The sequence below is a fragment of the Rhipicephalus sanguineus genome, chromosome 1, assembly GCF_013339695.2.
Source record: "Rhipicephalus sanguineus isolate Rsan-2018 chromosome 1, BIME_Rsan_1.4, whole genome shotgun sequence".
NCBI lineage: Eukaryota > Metazoa > Arthropoda > Arachnida > Ixodida > Ixodidae > Rhipicephalus > Rhipicephalus sanguineus.
This window is the reverse complement of record NC_051176.1, coordinates 319,864,296-319,886,585: the sequence shown is the minus strand read 5'-3', so window position 1 is coordinate 319,886,585 and position 22,290 is coordinate 319,864,296. Positions and strand designations below refer to the sequence as shown.

The window sequence follows — 22,290 nt, the reverse complement described above, 5'->3', positions numbered from 1 at the left end:
CTGCTAAGTGCAGTGTGTATTGTGAAGCACATGCGTTTTATGGTATTGAATGAATGGATAAATGTTTATTCCAGCAAAATACAGGAAATGGGCCTCAAGTGGAAAGCGACAATGGTAACTTGTGAAGTGCACAGGGCCCAGTAGAGCAAAAAATAGAGACAGAGTAGCAGAAACGTGTGCACGTTCAAAGGCAAAACATATGCGCATACAAAAAGAAACATAAAAGATAAAGCAGAAGAAACGTGCACATTCAAAGGCAAAACACCTATGCCATCTGCAAAGTGACAAAATCAAAAAGGGTGAACATTTACGCTAGTGAAAACAATGAAAATCAGAAAACAGTGAAAACAGAAAAGAAGGAACGGCCATTCAACGGCATGGAAGGAATGCAACTTCATTGGTCACGTATCAACAGTGGAATTTGCCAAGGTTACATGTGCATATTCTTAGCCATTAGGAGATGTGCAAGGTTAATTTAATCGCATTGATATAAGTCAGCTGTTGAGTCTGTTGAACCAGATTGTTGAATCATCTTGTTTATTCCCTCTCATTAATTTGCTGTTTTGCATTATGTTGCCATAGTTTTCAAGGTCAATACATAGTATCATGACTGTTGACACAATTTGGCAAGGTGAAAGCGCTGTTATTGTGCCCAGGCCTTAGTTTATCCTCACTAGAAGTGCGCTGTTTATTTTTGCCATGGTTCAGTGCCAAGTTGCCCAATCTTCACTCCTAAACAGAGTAGGTGCGGTTAATCAAGACCTTGCTAACATTCACAACCCTTTTAAAGTGTACTTATATATGATAACTTTACTGACATCAAAAACTACCCACATAATGGTAAACATGGCAAGAGTACACTTCTGGTGGTGTTTCGAATTTTTTTTACATCCGTTTGTTTTTCGCCCTGTGCACACGAAGTGAAACGCTCACAAGGAAATACTTAGCAGCATCTCAATTTTGTATTTATTTCGTATTTTGACAAAATGTCTGCAATAAGGATAGTCAAGTGCGAATCTTCGGTAAGACATTCATTTTTATGTATACAGAAATCTTAGTGGACTTCTTTTTTGTGTAATTTTCAGGAATACACTTCTGGCAAAGCAGCAAGTGTTGCTTGTCCACCAGTCTGTGTTCAAGTCAAGTGTATTGTGGGCATGAGTGTCGGCAGGATTTTTTCTTGGGGGTGCAAGGCGGTGTAACGTGTCGGCCTGGTGAGCAGGAGAGCATTGGTGTAGCTTGGGTGGGGTCAAGTGCTGGTGTGTCTTGATGGCGGCAGGTACCCTTTGTGCAAACCCCTGCCGACACCCATGATTGTGGGAACACCCTGATGTGCCTCACTTTACACTATGTCGAACAGCTCGTACATCTTACCACATTTAGGCCAACACTGGTATTGATGCAGAGTGTTATGCGCAATACTGCGTGCAACCTTTCTGATATCGTGTGCATTTGAAAATTTCGCATTGTTTAAAAAGACGCTGAGTGGGCCCAGTGTTATTCAGCAAACATAAGTCTTAACAGGGGCAGTTGGGCGAGTTGGTGTATATTCATAGTTAAAGAGGGTGCAAAAAAATCACAGCACAGAGAAATGAAGGGGACAGGATGACGCGCTACTAGCAACTGAAGTTTAATCGAAACCACAGAAAAATGTAAACACACAGTACGAAAAAATTACAAGACTAAACAATCACACATCCACAGAGGAATGAAGGGGGCAGACAGGACAGTGCGCTACTAGTCACTGAAGTGTAATCAAAACCACAGAAAGATATAAACACACATGACTAAAAAAGCCGCACATGTTCAGCTTCAGTTGTTAGTAGTGTGTCGTTCCGTCCCCTTTGTTGCTATGTGTTCCGATTTCGTTTTCATGTTTTCCTTACCTATGAAATGAACTCCTGACTGTTTCACAGTCTCTATATATGTGAGGTCAATTTTGATTCCTCATGGCATATCAAGTCCTAGGATCTAATGTGCAAAGCGACCAGTCACTATTTACAGGAATTTTTTATTTAGTGCCTGTGATTGCCTAATTGCAAGTTGACGTTGCAGCCATGGTGCTTGGATTATTTTCAATGTGGTAATTATGCGTAAGCCATCAAGTGAGGAATTAAGGATGAACTTTAGAGTTACAGATGGCACTAGCTGGCATAAAAACATTGAAGCATGGCTGTACTTGTTATGCATATTAGAAGTATTGGTACACTGCAGTCATGTGATTATGCCGACAAGTTCCCAAGCACACTTCCAGAAATTTACGATGGCTTCCAGGTATCTGTGAGTAAATATGTACAGCAACATATGAAGGCAACCTTGTAATTTTGTGGGCATTGCTGATTGCTTTTATGCACCTTGGTAAGTGGACCTACAGTCAACACCACAGGTCTATTTTGGGCTTTTTTGTAGGAAACTCAACTCCAAAGTCATGTGCGACATGTTTTGATGCCATAGGGCAAACTAATGCAATAAAAAACTGTACAACTGCCTGTCTACACGGTTTCATATTTCCCAAAAGTGATGCAAGCCTTATTGCATTAGTGCACTCAGGATTTCTCTCAGGGGGGGGGGGGGTTGAACTTCTGACAAGATTACAGGAGTGCGGGGGGAGGGGGGCAAGCACATTGCATAATATGACATTTCCTTGCTTCAGCTGGAGTAATGCGACAACAAATAAAATACCAAATAATAATAATAATAATAATAATAATAATAATAATAATAATAATAATATTAATAATATGAATAATAATAATAACATCAATTATGATGATGATTATTCAGCGTTTTACAGAAAGGTCTTGAAATAACTTGACAAGGCCAAAAAACCGTTCAGTGGAGCAGTGCACGTAGAAAATAAACTACAAATTGAACCGACATGTCGGCTGGCTGGCGGTCGCGCAATGATGTTAAAACTTTATTACTATGGTAGGTAGCGCATACAAACAGGACGCAAGAAAGGCACATGAAGACACCCAGCGCCGTGTGTGTGTTTTCGTGTGCGTTTCTTGTGTCCCGTGTATTTGCACTACCAGTGTAACAAGAAAATGCCATACGAACAAGCCCGCATGCATGGCAACTTCAACTCTTAAAAAACGCTGCAGCTGATAATTTCCTAGGCTTCCTTGGAGTCTCGCCAAACTATAAATTTCAAAGCGCACCATAAATATTACTTATAAACTACATAGTATTGATTATAAATAGCATGTACAGTTCAATGCAGCACACGTACAGCACAATTCTCAGCTCACGGATAAACTGCATTAGAGCCGCACTTACTGACTTTCCAGCGTAGATTCCCAGGTCACTCCGGCGCATATAGGTTCGGCGGCTGAACCATCCTTAGTAAAAATTGACTGGTTAATGGACGCATGAGACGACGATATCTGCTGAGTTACCGGTTCCTCTATGGACATAATCGGGCATTCCGGTGTTGTTGCTGCGTCGCTTGAATATGAACACGAAATCCTTTTTGGGTAGTAGGTGAGGATGTGTTCGACCATAGCCTCGTTCGACTGGCGCTTCGAGAGAGGGCTTCATATTCACGCAGCAAACACAGCAACAAGTTCTAGCAAGCAAACTGAACGTGCACGCATGTGTGCACATCAAACTTTGTAGTTTCCGTCCGATGTACATGCAAAAAAGAAGTGGTAAAAAGAGAGGGCGAGAGACGTTTACTGAGAAAAAGGAAACGTGCCGCCCCAACAGACCTTCCGCACTTTCCCAAGGTTCTTTTTTTCTTACCAGACGTCGTTAAAAACATTTACTCCTTCTGCCACGGCTTCTTGCTCCTCCCATCTTTGCAACGGCCGTGCTCCGCATGGCATGCTTAGAGTCTCTGTGTGCGTGCGATGCTGCGACAATGGCTGGCGACGCACACACTAGTTGCTCCAAGGCTTGCTCAGAAACAGCCTCCGTGGGTTCGCGGTCGCTTTGATGAACGAGCCGCTTGCGAGGTGGCCTTTCTTCTCGCCGCGCTAACACGTCTCGTTCGTTCGCTGTCAACGAGGTTCAGAAATAAAAATGCGCGACAACTACGTTGCAGCCATTAAGCGACAGACGGTACCATTCACCAGCAGCCCCGAAGAAAATAGAAAACACGTGCGTCGAAGCTTGGCGGATGGATCAGATGCCGCCGACGCCTTCTTAACTTTAAAATTTGAGTGTGCATTGTCCCGAAACCATACGGTTCCCTCTTCGGAGTTTGAGGAAGGGAAACACATGAATAGGGTTTCTTTTCTTGTTCGGCGGGTATGGAAGGGTGCTTCAGGCGGCGGCGGTGCTTGTCGGCAAAAGAACAGAGCAGTGCAAGGGCTTGACCGGAAGGCATGAGTTGAACAGTGAAGGGGGTGGGGAGCTTTTTAGACGGACGCGTCGAAGTGGGTACGCAGATGCCTCTCTCTCTCTTTTTTTCTTTCTTTTTTTTGTGTGCTGTACACAAGGGGTAGGTTGCATTGAGCGCGGTTCACGTTGTTTGGGTCGTTAACATATATCAGGATTCATTTCCGGTAGTTGGTTTCAACTGCGAAAACTGTTGTTTCAGGAAAATCGATTCGGCGGTCCGCGTCCTCAGAATCTTCGGCTATGAGTTGCGATCTCTTGCAAAATTGGTTCCCGCCTTTCTTTCAGGTTCTCGGTTCAGCTGGTGTCTTGAATTTTCTCTTTCGGCGGCCGGTCATTGGGAGCGATGGTTTCGATCACTACTCGGATAGTAGAGACTGATGCATTTCTGTGGTGGTGTTGATTGGAAAAGGGGGGGGGGGGTGTTGCTGGATTTATCAGCTTGCGTCGTGTTTTTGGAAGTGAACTGCTTTCTGAATAAATGACTTTCCGTAGCTGTTCTTGGTGAGTTTCTTGAATATATCATCTGTCTTTCTTTTGTTTTTTCACGTTGTGCGCTGCATTATGTTCCGGCTCTTCGTATTAATGTCTAAGACTAATATATTCCGCTTTTTGGGGGGGTCTGAAGAAAACCGAAGATATCGACTTGTGTAGGTGTTTTTGCAGAGTTTTATTTTCAGGCTACGGGAACATCCAAACACGGCCGAGAGTCTTATGTTTCAAGGGCGAATTGAATTCTGGTTCAATGAAATTTATATGAGAGAGAAAAATTATGACGTAGGATCTCTTGACGATAGAAAACAGTCGTTTAGACGTATCTGAGAAATATTTTTGGTTGCGGCTGGAGTGAAATGAGAGCTCGTCCCTCGATGTGTTCCATTCTTATATTTGCCGTGGCATATGCTCTACTGCAGTAATCAAAGGGGCAAGCAAATAAAAAGGGGCCAGACTGACAACCCGTGAAAGCATATTTTTTCTTGGAAAGCTGCGCCCCGCTACGGTGGTCTAGTGATAAGTTATGGCGCTCGACTGCTGACCCGAAGGTCGCGGGATCGAATCCCGGCCGCGGCAGCTGCATTTTCGATGGAGGCGAAAATATGATTGAGGCCCGTGTATTTAGATTTGGGTGCACGTTAAAGAACCCCAGGGGTTCAAAATTTCAGGAGCCCCAGATGTTATTATTGGAAAGCTGCTTCCCTGGAAATTTAGGAACGCAGAGCCATAGAGCACGCCATAGAGCAGTCCTATAGGAGTAGATGAGTGAATACAACATATTTCTAGAGCCAGTCAGGAAAAGTCGACCTCAGGACACCTCTGGATATGAACCTTGGACTACCGGTGAGAAGGACAGCGGGGCAGTTACGGGGGGGGGGGGTTGGTCGGCCTCAGGGGGGGTTACAACCCCCGAACCCCCCCCCCCCCCCCCGTCGGTGCGCCACTGCCTTATTGTACTAATTAGTTGCCTTCGTGTGTAGGCTGACACCAAGTTCCTTGGGTAGCTTATTTTTTGGATTATACTTACATACTGGCACGGTGAAGTGCACACGTTAGTGCGCATCATGATGAGATTTTACACCCTACTTTCGTATTGCTTTACTGCTGTGAATTATGTATAGTGCTTAGGCTGTACTGTATATGTTGTTCCACGTGTTCAGTTTTGGGAGTAGGTTCTGTGGACGACGATGGAAATGTATACCTATATCCTTACATTGACACGAGAACTGCTGCTGTTTTGATTCCAATAAAATGTTGCAACCACTGGTTCTTGTATCAATTGAAGTATCACTACTTGTCGTGCATGCAAATTGAAGAAATGAATTTGTGCTTGCAAAACAAATTGCTGAAACACTGCTTGCTCAATGTAACTGCTTGTGTTTTATTACCAAACACATTGAACAGATGATTCACAGATTATGACACATTGTAGAAGATAGGCAACAGAAAGACAGAAAGTCATCACTGTGTTCTAACGTAGATTGGGTGATCTTTTATCAATAGTAGCATAATTGAAGGTTGCTGTTGTATAAATAAAGTTTAACGTAGTGTGCAGGTGGACGAGGGAGTGCACATATGATAGTTTTTCCAGTTTTCTGCATATTTGCTACAGTCCTCGTGTTTCTGTGTTACAATTGTGAAATTCTGAATTGCAAACAAGCCAACCTCTCTGCTGCTGTGGTGAAGTAATTCAACAGAACCATATTTTCTCAAGAACAGCTGTTCCATTGAGGAAGAGGGTAATGCTTTTTTTTAATGGGTACTGCATCATCTGTCTGAGGGGAGGGCCAAGTACACATGGACGTTCACAAGAGAGAAGTGCAAGTACATTAACTTTTTTTGTTTTGTGGGAGACCTGTCACTGGTAAACTGGGGAGGTTGTCCTTGACCTTGGGGCACGCGTTAGGCATTCGATTTAACGCGGTGGCGTGATGCTTACCAATAAAAGCTAATTAGTAAGAAATGTAGGTAGTATCCTAGTATGAAAGCAAATAAATACTGAATATGCGTTATAGAGAATCAATGAATGCCGTGCTAAAGCGTGCATTGCGAATAAGCGCTAATTGCGGAAATAGATAAGCGTTCAGATGCTCAGAAGGCGCTGCTCACGGCTGTACGCGCGCATTCAACGCACTTTATGTAGGCGCGTTACAATGTCCTTGTAACTCTGGAATTTTCTGCGTGTGTAATTTTCATATGCTGCTCAGAGCGCGCTGCTGCCCCTGCGTGCAGCTCGCGGCAGTACGCGCGCATTAAATGCACTTAATGTAGGCGCGTTACAATGTTCTTCTAAGTCGGGCCTCTGCGTGTGTAACTTTCATATGAGAACGCAGGCGGTCTTCGAACCGCTCATAACACGCTGCCGCATCTGGACGCGCGCAGTTCGCGGCTGCAGAAATAACGAAAATTGCTCCACAGCATACGCTCATGGAATGCACATACGTTCGCTCATCTGAAGATACCTTTGTCACGCTGGTATTCACGAATTTAGCGCGAGCGAAGAGGGCACACGTTTATAATTTTTCTAGCGGCACGACACGGTGTACCGGAGAATTCGGAGCCGAGGGTGTTTACGTCGATCGGCTCGGCCGGCATGACGCCCCACAAATTATGTATTAACCTTCCGCAAGAGCAAACACGCGCCGATGGTACAAGAACAGAAGTTCGAAGTTCTGCCGGCGGGTTACCAGCCGCTTTGTACATACATTGGTACATATATAAGCCCACGAGAAAAGCAAGCTTGCAAGTGGTGGCGCTGTGGTATAATGGTTATAGCGCTTGCTTTGAGTGCGTGTGGTCGCGAGTTCGATTCCTGCGCCGTGCGTACTTGTATGCAAATGTCATGATTGTGCATAAATACTTCGATGTCCGTTTTCTATCGATCTATCATAGCGGAAATTGGCCGGTGAACGTAATATACTGCCCAAAATATACTTTTTTTTTTCATTTCGCGACCGCTCTAGGGCCTCGTATAAAAGGAGGCTTTAACAGCTCTCAAAAGAAGCAGAAAAACTCTCAATGCGCTCTGTTCAAGCCCCCAAAATGGCTTACATAAAAACAACAACTTTACCTCCAAAAGGAGGCTTTAAAAGCTCTCAAAAGAACCAGAAAAACTTCAAATGCGCTCCGTTCAAGACCTCAAAATGAGTTCAATAAAAACACAAATTTACCTCCTTAGTTCCGTCTAATCACTCCCTTAAAGGATGTAAATAAAACCTCCTTTTGAACCTCGTTTTGAAGGGGGTTTTGCGTAGTACCTTTTGGATGCACGTTATGCGTCGAGCCCAAACTCCCTAAAAGGCTCAAACCCGTCTGCAGTGTATATTCACATGAGTTTTATTACTTCTCATCTTTAGGACAACGCCAAGTACACTGTGCAATGCGCTTGAACCACAGAGCGGCACCTACACTGATATGACTCTCGTGAACAGACGGTACGACGACCACACACAGCACTCTCGGCAAGTGCACTCACTGATCTCATTACAGTACATACTACATATACAGCCAATCAAGGCCAAATGCTTCTTTACATGTTGTTAGGCATACGTACGAGCGGTTAAAGTTGCACCAACGCAACGGAACAAACCGCCTTTTGAGGCCCTGCATGACGTACGCGCACATGCAAACACAACGCGGCTAGCAGACGACGCATGGAGCAATCCACACTAGGCGCGCTTCAGCCAGTCGACGCCAGGCGGCGACTCCGCTCGATCTCGCGGCCAATACTGTTTACACAAAACGGCTTGCAGGAAATTTTATACGACCACCGCTCTGAGCCTCTTCTTTCCTTTGCTCTTCTTCCTTCGACGCATTCCAGGAGGTTACGCTCATCGCATTATTTGATCAGCCAGGTGTGTCGCCGCAACAGAAGCAGACCTTTCGATTCTTTCGCACTTCTTGTTGCGCGTGCCTGGTGTGTTTTTTGCGCTTCCTTGTGCGGTTTTTATACACCGTCTATATACGTACGCTAAGAAATGCGAACCTGTGCGGAAGACGTCACATAGAAGCTGCTTCTCAGAAAACACGCGCTGGCGCATTGTAATAATGCAAGTACATGGCCGCTTATAGAACGTGACAGTTGTGGAGACCGAGGCTAAAGACGTCGCGTGCGCTCGTTACAAGAGGGAGCAAAAAAGATCGCATATTCGAGGTGACTTGGAGTTAGCATGCACTACAATAATGATGAACTGCGATTACTATTAAAATGGGGTCGACCCGTCAGTATCCATGAAGACCAGATATTTTATAACAGTATCATGATATACGTGTCAGGCTATCTTCCCTTGGTCCACCTTCTATGCAGTTAAAGGGGTACTGACACCTTTTTTCGAAGGCGAGTTTACTCTGCCATACATATCTCCTATATGCAGAGACGGCTCTGAGCAAGTGTGAAGCTCAGCAAATGCTGATAAGATATTTTAATTTGATATTAAAGTCAATTTTTCCATGGCGCACCTGCTGACATCGACACTAGCTTGACGTCAGGCTACAGTACAAATTCTGGTGACTTCACGCAGCAGTCTGGCTTGTTGTGATGACGTTAGGTACCGAAACTTCCAAGATGGCCGCTTGTACGTCATGAAAACTTCCAAAATGGCTGCTTGTGCGTGGAAACGTCACTCCATATTGTGCGAGCACGTGACGAGAAGCTCATACCGTGTTGTGACGTCAGAGTACAGTAGGAACCGAAACTAGCTTTTAAAAACATATTGTAATTACTTTTTTAGGGGGCATGCGCTTAGCATGACCTTTTCTAGGCTCTTGAGGGCTTGACCTTTCATTTGACGCAAAAAAACGACAACTGAAAATATTCGTGTCAGTACCCCTTTAAAGCATTAGGTTGGTGTGATTATAACACTTGAATTATGTTCCTCTGCTCGTGCACTTTCATTGACTGCGTGATTCGTGCTTGTCAAACTATGTGTTATGTGGCAATAAATACCAGTCGTCTATTTTTTACATGCTTATTTGCTATTTTGTTCACCTACAAATGTGGGAACGGCAATGAAAACATGGATACTAACAAGACGTGTAGTTTACAAAGCAGGGAAGCTGCTGAAGGCGGAAAAGAAGTGCGCAGAGAATTAACATTGCTCCTCGCGGCGACGAAGAGTAGGCAAAATAGATGTACAAACCGCTGTCCATACGCCGCGTTAAGCCAGTTTTACGTACTTTTCGCAAAACCCAAATGTCTGAAATCATCGCGTAATAACTAGCTGTCTGGTATTTATGTGCATATCATATATGAATGCTGAATGATATACGCGACTTTTAGGTTGTACGTACACATCTTTACGTTACCGTGCGCGGATATCGGATGGAATCTGCGCATGCGCGAACCTTTACGGAACGTAAACTACTCGCCGGATAGGCTTTACTTTTACGGCCCTATCTCGCAAATCCACCTTCGTTCGTGGCTACTTGCGATATCCGCTTTGCGGAGACTCCAGCCGCCGAGTCAGAACAAGCCGAATTCGTGCGAGCGCCACTTACGATCACCTTGTTTCAGCCGGATTACCGTGGCTAGAGCGACCTAGGATTCGTAAACGTGAGAGGCCTAAAGCCCCTGACAGGCTGGATAGGTGGCGCTATCTAGCGGAGGCAAGACCAGGCAAGCACAAAATTGTTATTGCAGAAAATTGAGCGTTCTACTTCCAATGTAAATGCCTTGCAGCGGCATAATTACGAATGGGTTGCCTTTTTAATCATTTTTCCCTCAAAAACAGAAAGCGAAAACAAACGTGTCCATGACTGGTTGCACGAGGCATCGCAAGATGTCGAAACCATCCTCCGGTAACCCGGTATGGGGAACCCAGCGTTACTAGACTATGTTCAGTTTTCAAACTCCCGCTAGTGCGTGGACCGGCCACCGATTCTCGCATCTCGTGGCGCTGCTGTTCCATCTTGCTCGGTCAGCGCGGCGTGGTCGGAGCGGAGTAGCAGTCTGTCCGCGGCTGTGCACGCGGTTTGGCGTTGTGTGTTCGTGCGTGTTTTGTTCGGTTTTGCGATCTTTTTATGGCCTAGCCGCGTAGTGCTGACTGCGGTCAAGTGAACGATGCCGACGTGCTGTGTACCTGGGTGCACGAGTGGCTGTGCGACGGACATCAAGAAGTCAGCCCGGCATTTCTTCACCGCTCCCAGCGACGAAGCGCTTCGCTCCGCATGGAACAGGGCCATTCCGCGCGCTGATAAAGTCATCTCGGCGAGGTCAAAGGTCTGTGACATCCATTTTCACGACCAAAATATCTGCAAGAACTACGTGCATGTTATCAATGGAACTGTTGTTGAAACGCCACGCGGAAAATGGAGCCTCATTGATGGTGCTATTCCGAAGATTTTTCCAAACCTGCCTGCTTACCTCTCGAAGCCGCCAAAAAAAAGCGGAAAAGAAGAGAGAGCTTTCTGAATACAACTTATCAAGGTGCTGTGTATGGCCTCGGAAAGCAGTGTGACTTCAACAAGAAAAACGCCGAGCCTGCGCTCGACCTGTTGAAGTGTTCCTTCTTTGTGTTGTCCTTTTCTAGCTTAGCGCAAACTTTCCTGCATAGTATGAACCAACTAGCCCCTCAAGACGTCCTGATCTGCTACAGACATCGAATCTGGCGCTGCAAGTGAGCCCACCCTGAGTGACATAGAGCGTGTCGAGCTGCCACCTTCGTGGCGGAAGATTTCGATTGGAGACGGCAGTGATGTGCTTCTCGCATTTTGCACGGACAGCTCCCCATCAAGCAAGGTCGTACAAATAGAAAAATGCATTTGCATAGGGAAGAAAAAGCTGGCAACCGTAAGCGCACGGGGACGAGTGGCAAAGACTTACTTGAGTGTCAGCATTAACACTATCGATGACCTCAAGAAACTCCTAACGACAGTTGACAGTCTTCTAGTTTGTCAAGGACAAGGGACTCATAGCAGCAGCTGCTGCGCATCTCGTAAGTGCAAAGTCCTTTCGTTGAAGGCAACTTGCGCATTCTGCTGCACTCAGAAAAGACACATGCAAAGAGATGCGTGCAGGAAGAAAGAACAACAAGCGCGGAGACAACATAAAAAATCTCAAGAAGAAGGCGATGAGGGCAGCAGCAGCAGCAAGAATTTCGTTCTTAGAGAACACCAAGAACTTGAAAGAGCAGTTGTCCGCAAAAGATTCAGTGCAACTGAAAGATGCACTTGGCTCACTGCCACCAATACAGCAACTGGCTTTCGAAACTTCTCTGAAGCAAGTGCAAGCAAAAGGCCCGCAAGGAATGTGCTACACAAGGATGTGGGTGATGAACTGCCTGCTGCTTCGCATTGCAAGTCCTAAAGCGTACGGCTTACTGCGCAGCATGAAGCTTCTTCCACTTCCCACAAGCAGCCGACTCAACCAGATCGTATCAGGTGTGCCTTGCGAATATGGATACAATGCTGTTGCTCTAGAAACAATTCAAACTTTCTTCAAGGACAAGCCTGGTGTGCATAGGTGTGGAACGCTTGTACTTGATGAAATCAAACTTAAAGAGTCGGTTGACTTCAACAAGTCAACTTACAAGTTTGATGGGTTTGCCGACTTTTCGAATACAGCAGGACAAAGCAGGGTCACATCTGCTGACCATGCTCTAGTAATAATGTTCATCCCTTTGTTTCGCAAATGGGTGCAGCCAGTGGCAAGTTTCGCCACAAGAGGCGCTGCTCCTGGTTTCGTGCTTGCCAAGCTGGTACTAGAATGCGTTTTGCAGCTTTAACGACACAGCGCATCAGTCATCGCAGTGGTCAGTGATGTTGCAGGAAACAATAAATTAATGTGGACCCACCTTGGAGTTTCAGGCAAGCTGGCGAATCCAGTTAACAAAATCCCGCACCCTACGCTTGAAGACGGACGGTTCCTTCACTTCCTCTGTGATGTACCTCACATCATCAAGTATGTGAGAAACCATCTTCTGTCACACACATATGCGAAGGTAATATTCGCCAAATTTTCTGAACATTTTTAACTGCGTAAATTCTGTACTGCATTTCTCACGTTTCGTTTAATCTATTTCCAGGCGGGCCCTCACTGCATCAATTTTAAACATTATCAGCAACTTTATGAAACTGAGAAAAAAGTGCAGTTGAAAGTTGTTCCTAAGCTCACACACTCCCATGTGAATCCGGGAAAATTGGAAAAGATGAATGTTCGACTTGCAGCACAGGTATGCTGTTTTTATCTTAGCGTTGTTTCACGGGCGTAATTTTTCACTACAGGACAATATTAATTATTATTTACCAAAGAAATTGCTTAAAACAATTTCTTGTGTTGAATTCCGTTTCAGCTCTTAAGTAGGAGCGTTGCCATCGGTTTGAAGTTCTACAGAGAAACCAGATTTTGAAGGGCACCGAGATGTTTACTCTGCTGATGAATGATTTGTTCGACGCTCTGAATGCGAAGTGTCCCATGGAAGGCATTCGCAGAAACTTTCCAAAGATAAAAGTGAGTGTTTTTAAGGCTTTTTGCTGAAATTCTTAAAAAGTACGGGATGGCTGTCAAGTTGTCCTCTGACAATTCTTTATTAATCTATTTCCCTTTTGTAATACAGGAATGTTATTGCATTGGAATACACACAATGCCTTGCCTTGTTTGTAGGCCATCAGACACTTCCTCGACATTCTAGACACAACAGAGAAAAACAGCGTTCGAGAGAACACAAGAATGTTCGCTTGGAATAGAGTCATTCGTGTTAAAGTCACTGTAACGGAAAAAGTACCGCGTTCCTTTTCTCTTCGCCGCCGCGCCCTTTCGGCGGCTTTGCCACACAAATGGTCCAGCTCGCTCGCCTCGCTAGTGTCTCCCGGCCGCAGACGCACGGCGCTTTGGAGGGCGATTGTTTTTATAGGCTCAGGAAAGCGTACAGGAACATTATGACATCCCGTATCATTTTGAGACTTCATCGAAAGCCTATCGAGGCATCGAAGAATGCCCAGGTAAGGCCCTCTTTGCCATTCCCAGCGGGAAAAAGGATGCCAAACGACGGGCTGTGTGGCTGCACAGAATTAGGCGGGAAAGATTTGTTACCACGACTGATACCCGCATTGTGAGGTAAGCGCTTCATTGAGAATTCGCGAATGTTTCGGGGAATTATGGCGCCTACCCTGCACTAGTGCAGCTTGTTTCACGTGGTTGTCGCAGGAGGTTCATGCACAATAACATTTTATTATGTTCGGCGTAAAATTGACGCATTTGGGCTCACATATAATGATCAGCGCGCCATGAAAACTGACTGCTACAGATTGGTACTGCCTGACGTGACTGTATGACGAACACAAATAACAGATGGTAGCATGAAAATAATGGCTGATGCTGTCGCGGCCGGTTCGCTTGCTTGATATGCCCCGAAGTCGGTATTGCGTGACGTGACTGTATGACGAACATAAATACCGTGCGGTAACATGAAAATATTGGTACGCATGTCATGTAAGGCACGATTTACATGCCATGCTCATGATGCACTCGCGGTCGGTTCGCTTGTTTGATATGCACCAAAATCGGTATATCGTGACGTGACTGTATGACCAACATATATACCGTGCGGTAACATGATAATAATGGTACGCATGTCATGTAAAGCATAATTTACATGCCATGCTCATGATGCTCTCGCGGCCGGTTCGCTTGTTTGATATGCACCAAAATCGCTATTGCGTGACGCGACTGTATGACCAACATAAATACCGTCATGATTTTCACGTTACCACTTGTCATTCGTGTTCGTCATACAGTCACCTCACGCAATACCAATTTGGGTGCGTTTCAAGCTAGCGAACCACCCGCCATCGCAGTATGAGCGTGGCAAGTAAGTCATGCCGTACATGACATGGAAGTCATGATTTTCATGTTACCACCTATCACTAACGTTAGTCATACAGAAATAGCTCGTCATAAAAATTTTGGTATATATGCATTTCATTAAACGACCGCGAGCGCCCCGAAACCATGTCATGTAAATCATGTTTTACATGGCATGTCTGTCATGATTTGCACGTTATAACCAGTCACTTATGTTCGTCATACACTTTTGTCACGCCATACTAATTTTGTTGTGTGTCAAGCTATCGAAGCGGTCGCGAGCGCACCAGGAGCGTGGCATGTAAATCATGCCGTACATGGCATACATGTCATTATTTTCATGTTATCACCTTAATTTAAATTTGTCATACAGTCATGCTATGTCATACCAAATTTGATGTACTTTCCATTAACGAAGCGGCCAGGACAGCACAAAGTCGGGGGCGGATAGATAGATAGATAGATAGATAGATAGATAGATAGATAGATAGATAGATAGATAGATAGATAGATAGATAGATAGATAGATAGATAGATACGTACATAGTCACAGAAATTCGCTAAGAAATGCTTCGCATTTAATAAATGCAGACAGCCGAGCGCGTAAATGCCGCGCAGTTCGCATTTCTTTATCGCGTTAGTACGCGTGCGTGCGCATGTAGGCAAGTGAAAATTGCCGCTACTTCCTTCCTAATCAGTCAGAGAACAACGGTATGCTTCATTCGGGGCTGCAAAAGCGCACGCAATGCGTAAAACATGCGTTACTCCACGTGAAATCAACACCGCACCGCCGCAGCTTTGGCGGCGCTGGACCAAATATGGCGGCGCGCACGACGGTCGCGGTACTTTTCCCGTTCCAGTGACTTTAATTCGTGTGACTCTCATCTCTGTTCTGGACATTTGCACAACAAGGAAGTGGTGTATGGGTTAAGAGCAAAGCTGAATCCTCTGGAGGTGAGTATCTATTTCCATGCACCTTATACTCTTTGCGTCAGGTCATAAAACTATCTGCTCTCTTACAGCGCTTCTTTGGAGTTGTGAGAAATTTTGGCGGCGATGAAGATCATCCCACAATCACTCATTTCAGCCAAATATTCAGGCTTCTTAGCCTATACACCCCGCTGAAGATGGCAACGAAGGGGAACTGCTCCGGTGATGCGGACCCAGTACTCGTCTCCGTTGAGAAAAGCCTTAATGCAGGCAAGTTGGCAGCTCTTGCCCAAAAGCAGGCTCGAGAAGAAAAGCTGGCTGGGTTCCTTCAGAAGATTCAGTTGCGAGAGCACGCACCTGATGATGAATTCCAGCACAACTACAATCGCCCTGTCGCAAGAGATGCGGTGTTATATTACCTTGCTGGGTATGTTGTGAAAAAAGCAGGGAAATTCTCCAACTGTACTGACTGTCTCAGCACGCTCGCGGGCACCTGCAATGTTCCACCAGCAGCAATCCTGACCGAAATGCGATCGTATGTACCCGGCGCCCTGCAGCAACCTTCAAGTGCCCTGACCTGCCTACTTTTAGGGATTGAGGGCGTCATTGAGGAAAAGACACAATCTAAGAAGGTGTTTGGAGACCTGTTTTGGAGAATTCTGGATGAACTCGTCCAAGATACTCTTGCGCGTGTTGGATGTCGTGTGCATTTTGAGGAGTTCACCACCCGCATCATCAAATTTTACTTGGTGACACGAATGCATTTTTATGCGCGGTTCCTGCAACGAGAACGTGCCTTGAATGTGCAAGTAGTCTGGCCGCAAGCGAGCAAAGCTCATATAGGTGGTATTCACGCGTAAGCAACGCTGTGCTCTCGTGCGGCATGACGGGAAGCGCTCGAACCGGCGCGGTGAGACTTCCGCTTCCTGTCGCCATGTTTTTGGAGGAGTGCTTTCGTTTCGTGCTGCTGTGAAGCGTAAGAGCTGCGCTGACCGGGCATTGTAATCAGGCGTCATCAACAATAATTCCAAATATGGTTAACTGTGCTGTGTTGGAATGCAGCAACGAGTCAAGGCGGAAAGCTGACTGTGGTGAAAACACGACGAAAGTCAGTTTTTTTTCTGTTCCGACTGTTGTTCGTCGACAGTGCAACCAGACCCTCGAGGTCTCAACGAAACGTCGGGCGGTATGGTTTCGTCGCCTCAACCGTGGTGACATTAATAGCAACGCTACTCACTACAAGGTCTGCAGCGAGCACTTCGTTTCTGGTGAGTGCCTTTTTGTCGTTCTGCTACATATAGCGCAACATAAATATCATGGACTGGGCTTGCATAGGTTGGTCGACGCTAGTAATGCTGTAGCGTCTGTAGTTAGCATAACGTTTGTTGGCTTGTTTGAGGTAGCGAGCTTAAGGATAGCTGTGTAAGCGTCATTGCACGCGTGCACTCCGAAAACAAGAGCTGCGGAATCAATTTGCTATGTGCTCATTGCTTTTCCCCGTAGTGCTGGCGCCTGTGTCACCGTGTATCGTGAAGATGTCACGAACTCGTCGCAGTAATGTAATTGTCATGTCATGCAGTTCGTGGACGTATCCTACCGTTTACTGTAGCGCTTAGAGTGGCAGATTGGGGCCACTTGTCATTAAATTTCGATAGCAGGTGGAGGGAGGGCAATGAACATTAGTAAAGGGTGCTGCCCTGTCACGTTCCCCCATTCACCTTTTGTTTTTCTTTTAAATCAAACTGACTTGATACCGCGTACTCGCGCTTCTAAGCGCGAGTTCGCGGTATTGATTTTCGGTCACAGCGGCAGCGTTTTCACGTTTTTGTAATGCAAAAGTGCCCGTGTGTTTGGTTAATGAACCCAAGCCACTGTAGAATCCCCCACTGCGGCGTGCTCGAAGTGATGTTGGCCAACACCACAAATTAACTAATGCCCAGACATTATTCTCGTTGGTTTTTGTGAAATGGCTATCATTGTTCTGGAAACGAGCGACACTTGCGCTGTCGATTCCGTTGCTTCAAGTTATCTTGCGCACGACCCCTTAGAACAGTGCCTAATTCATTTGCGTAAAAGCTGCTTTTCGTGTAGTTGTGGCTCGACTCCAAGTAATGACTGAACTTCTTGCTACCGCAGCGAGTAGCTCGTTAGAAATCTGCCAGTTTTCTGCGAATTTGTGTTTGCAAACAGTCTTGTTTACACTTGCAGGAAGGCCATCCTACCTGATGGACGTTACAAACCCAGACTGGGCACCCAGCTTACACTTGGGGTATGACAGAAACTCAACTGCTAAATCTGAAGCAAGGTATGTTTGAATGTGCTACTTCTGACCTCCCTCAAAACAACACACTTGTCATGGCTGCCGCTCAGCCAAAAAACCCTGGTGCCGCCCGTGCTGGTAATGCAGAACAAATTTAAGATTTCGAAACTGCCAAGCAAGTGAATAGTGTGTATGCAAGGAAAATATTAATGAGACAATGAGACCTCAGTGGGTGCTAGTGAATACAGTGTTGTTGATGGCAGCCACATTTCATGTTGCACTCCAAACAGCAGAAGTCTAAGAGACTGGCACGTATTCTTGCATTATTCTGTTGAAGGTTATCTGTTTGTTATTCAGGTTGCTTGTGACACAACTCAAGAGTTATGCAGCATATGTTATACAATCATCGAGTGATGAGCACCAATTTTACACAAGTTGTTTTGAGATTAGTTGTGTCAGGAGAGAGCAGACAGGTTGTAGCTTACAATGTCGTGAGAACTCGGGGCAGCAATGTCGAAAATAGCAAACAATTGCAGAGATCCAACCATCACTGTAAGTAGTGCCAAGGATTACAGCATAGACATTTTCACATAAAGGCTTTACATTTTATTTCAGGCACCAGCGACGTTGCAAGAGGGCTGCGACCTCAAAGGAGATCCAAGAGGGCAATAGCAGAGTTCTCCAGCCTTCAAATGTGTTGAACGTGCAGCACAGCGCTGTGTGCAGAACTGTCACGGGTACAATGGCTTATTCATACATGGGGACTATTTCCTTTAATGACATTCAGCATCTTTATAGCACCTTGATTCTATACAGGCACACCACTTGCATGCCCTGTTACAGCACATAACAAGGAAGCTGATGAGCCACATGCGCCTCGTTGCGCACTCAACAGCGGTTCAGGTCAGTGCCCTAGATAAGCTGTTCATACAGGCTGGATTTTACATCACAGTGTGCTTGTAATGGAATTATATTGTTCCCGATGGTCTTTGAGCTAGCAGGCAGTGGCAAGTTGTGTACTTTTAATTTTTGCATGGTTGGTCTTTCTGACAAAAATTACAAAACCTCACTATTTGCTCATCCTCTACCCTATTGCTTGCAGTAAACAGCGTCATATATCCAACAGTCCTACAGCGTAAACTATTTGGTGCTTCCCTCTCTCTGGAGTAGTGGGCCCATTATGTGAGCACAAAATTGGTGGTTGTGAAATAGCAATGACAACACTTCAATGCAGGTCAATCCATGCTGCAACAAGTACCAGCTTCAACCGTAGCTCAAGATGCTGATGATACTGTTGCTGACGTTTATTGAGTGATTTGTGTTTACTCAGTTCAAACGGCCCGAGTACTTTAATTTAGGAACATAACTTCAATGATTGACAACACCTCATTGCAGACCCACCATCTGTGCAATCACCCGAGGAAGGCAGGGCCTCAGCTGAAATGGGTTCTCCAGTTGGAGTTGTAGTGGATGCCTCATATTGTGAGTACTGCATTCGTTCAGTTGGAGCAAACCGGAAGTGTTTAACACAAGGGATTCTAAGAGTCACATTCCTGCATTTTTTATCAGATGTAAAGTTTTCTGAAGCTGGTGTTCAAGCCACCACTTCGACAGCTGAAGCTTCAGTAAATACCACTTCATGTAAGTAATGTGACAAATATCTCAAGCACTCTGCACCTGACTGGCAAATGCGTAGTAATGTATTTCCTATACATTTCTTTCAGTGCTAAAGGATGCTGAAACTCAAACTGACATCACAGGCAGTGTTCTGAAGAGTTTTGAAGCTGATAACCAGGTCCTACGCACCGAGTTACAGGAGGTGAAGGGCTCTCTGGACACACTTCGGCTGTCGAAAGCTTCTTTGGAGCATGACAACACCCGTGTGCAATTTTACACGGGCCTACCAAGCTTTACAGTTCTGATTTCACTGTTCACACTTCTCGAAAGTAGTGTGCCACACAGCCCAAACAATGCTCTTGCGAAATTCCAAGAATTTGTACTCACACTAATGAGGCTGCGATTGGGAGTGGCCTTGCAGGACCTGGCGTCCATTGAAGAAGCATTGACGGGGGTCTTCAATGACCGTAATTTCTGCCTCTGAAACTTGTACGAACTCTGAACGAAGTTTCAGACACCGATGCAGTAAGGACAAAAGCAGGAAATAAAGTTCATTTTTCTACCTGAATTTGTCTTTCAAAAGCGCTTTTTTAAGTCCTTAGAATCCCTTCTTGCGTTAATTGACCATATGTTTTCTCATGCACATAACGCACGTGCTGTGCCCATTATGTTGAAGCAGGAATCTTCCTAAAAATCCACTGTTTGCGCCAACAGAAACGAAACTGCTGGGAATAAAGTTCATCTTGCCCCCTACATTTGCCTTAAGCAACCATGTTTTTTGTAATGTAAATTACATGCCAAGCCACGCATGTGAAAGCAAGAACCTCCCAAAAGACCAGACATGTGCAGCACTGAAGGTAGGGATAACACTGCAACACAACACAAGCTGCTTCTAAATAGAAGAGCAGTGTCCCAATGTGCGAGCAGGCTTCACCGAGACCGGCCATACAGGTGCAATGCGCAGCTTTAACCATGCCATCCTGCTTGACTAGAAGCCATGGCTCTAGTGGCTGAGGTGAAATCGCCTGAGAGTGGTTAACCTGCAAAAGGATGAAGTCGTTTAACTGCTGGCTTTACGCACGCACAAAACACAGGCCACCTAAACGCACACAAAGCAAGGCAAATTGCAGCATCAACAATGAGTGAAACTAATGTAGGTATCACCGCAACAGTACAGAAGCAAAACGCAAGCAAGCATCTTTCATGCATGTAGTCCATTCTAGGCACACTTGCGCGGACACATGCAACATCCGCTACCTCGCTGGCAGCGACAATTTGTAGAACGCAGTGCACTTAGGCAGGTGACGAGTATTCGCAAACCAAAAAGAAAAAGATGCCGCAGCAAGGTAATCGCTGGAAAGTGCAGTTACACTGTCACTTTCTAAAGCAGCAGCGTGATGGGAAATGACGTGTACAAGCAATTATTTTAGTATCGTTTTTCTTCTCCCTAAGCTCCGAAGAGAACTGTGTTACTTGACACTGTGCTGTGCAAAAAGGCACTCCTGGAATTTTCGCGTAGCGTCGTAGTGTAACGGTACAGAAGCGAAAATATGTAGGACCTCGCGCAGACACTTGTGAATGTTTCACGAGGTTTCGCTGCGCAGCGAAGCAAACTTCCAACATTAATCACACCACTGTCACACACATCGGCAAGCACTACCCGTTAGCGTTACAATGCGATCCATAAATACAGTCAGCCTAGTCAAAGATTGTCTTACCTTGGTGCGCGCGATGTTTTGATCGCCGTGTCTTCGCAGCTGGGGCTCTTTGCACGAATCCGCTGGTCAGGTAATTATGCGACTCGAGATTTTTTGGCCTTCAGTTGTTCGTGGGTGATGAAACTCGTCGTGTGCACAAGGTAATCCTTGATGTCCGAAAGTTCTACTTTACGCACGAGCGCGAGATCGAACGACGTTTCTTTCGAAGTAAGCAAAAGTGGATCGACGCCACCGCAATGCTCCACTTTCTTAAAGGGGCCCTGCAACACCTTTCTTTGTTATATTGGAATAGTCCCATTATTGACGTATGACTCTTCACGAGCCATATGCCGCAAAAATTTTTCGAATCCGCCAAGTCTAAGTGGTGTTACCAAATTATAGAGATCACGTTCCGCAGCTTTCTCTCTCAACTCAACGCAGCGAGCGCGCGGAAAGCTGCGCGCGGCGTGAGGGGAGGGAGGCAGGGCGGAGGTGCGAGGAGGCAACGTCAGCGCCGGCGGCATTTTTTTCATTTTTTTTCTCTCTGGCGTCTCGGCGCAACCACGTGGTCTGTGCCGCCACTTCCGGTCGGCTTGCGTCGTTGCGTGTATCCGAAACACATCCCCTAGGATGGCTGGGGCCCATACTGCGCCGCTATTGGCTGGAGATGGTCACGTGCGCTTCCGGTATTTTTTTGTTTGTTTTTGTTTGTTTTCAATCAACATGGCGGCGCCCACGTTCGCGTTTTGTTTTGCGCTGAAGCCGTGCCCGCCGTAGAGATGACGCTGAAATGTTTGAGCCTTTTGCTGACAAACGCCCATACGCCGATTGTTTTACGATGGATGAAGTGGTAATCAATATTAATCCGGGAGCGTGTACACGGCGTCGCCCCCTTTGGCGTGCTTTATAACGCGATCGTGTGGTATTTCTCGTGGGGTGTCCCTCATGTGCTACTGGACCTACTGGATACCTACGCATGTGGGTATTGATGACAATGAAGACGCCGATCACCTAGCTTCAAGTTGTGCCCACAACGAATGTGACTGCCGAGAAATTTCATGCCTGTTTGACAACGCTCGTCTGTTCATCCGCTGACATCTTCTGAAGCAGCACCCTGACCAGCGTGTAGCAAGCGGATTGTTCCCTCCCCG

General features: G+C 45.8%; 1 long non-coding RNA gene across 1 annotated transcript; it reads left to right on the top strand.

The window, feature by feature from the left end:
- Nucleotides 1–19,158: 19,158 nt before the first annotated feature.
- On the top strand, nt 19,159–19,728 carry LOC119379484 (uncharacterized). Its single transcript, XR_005181212.2, has 3 exons — nt 19,159–19,307; nt 19,395–19,466; nt 19,550–19,728. It is a non-coding gene; the product is annotated as an uncharacterized LOC119379484 (long non-coding RNA).
- Nucleotides 19,729–22,290: the final 2,562 nt, after the last annotated feature.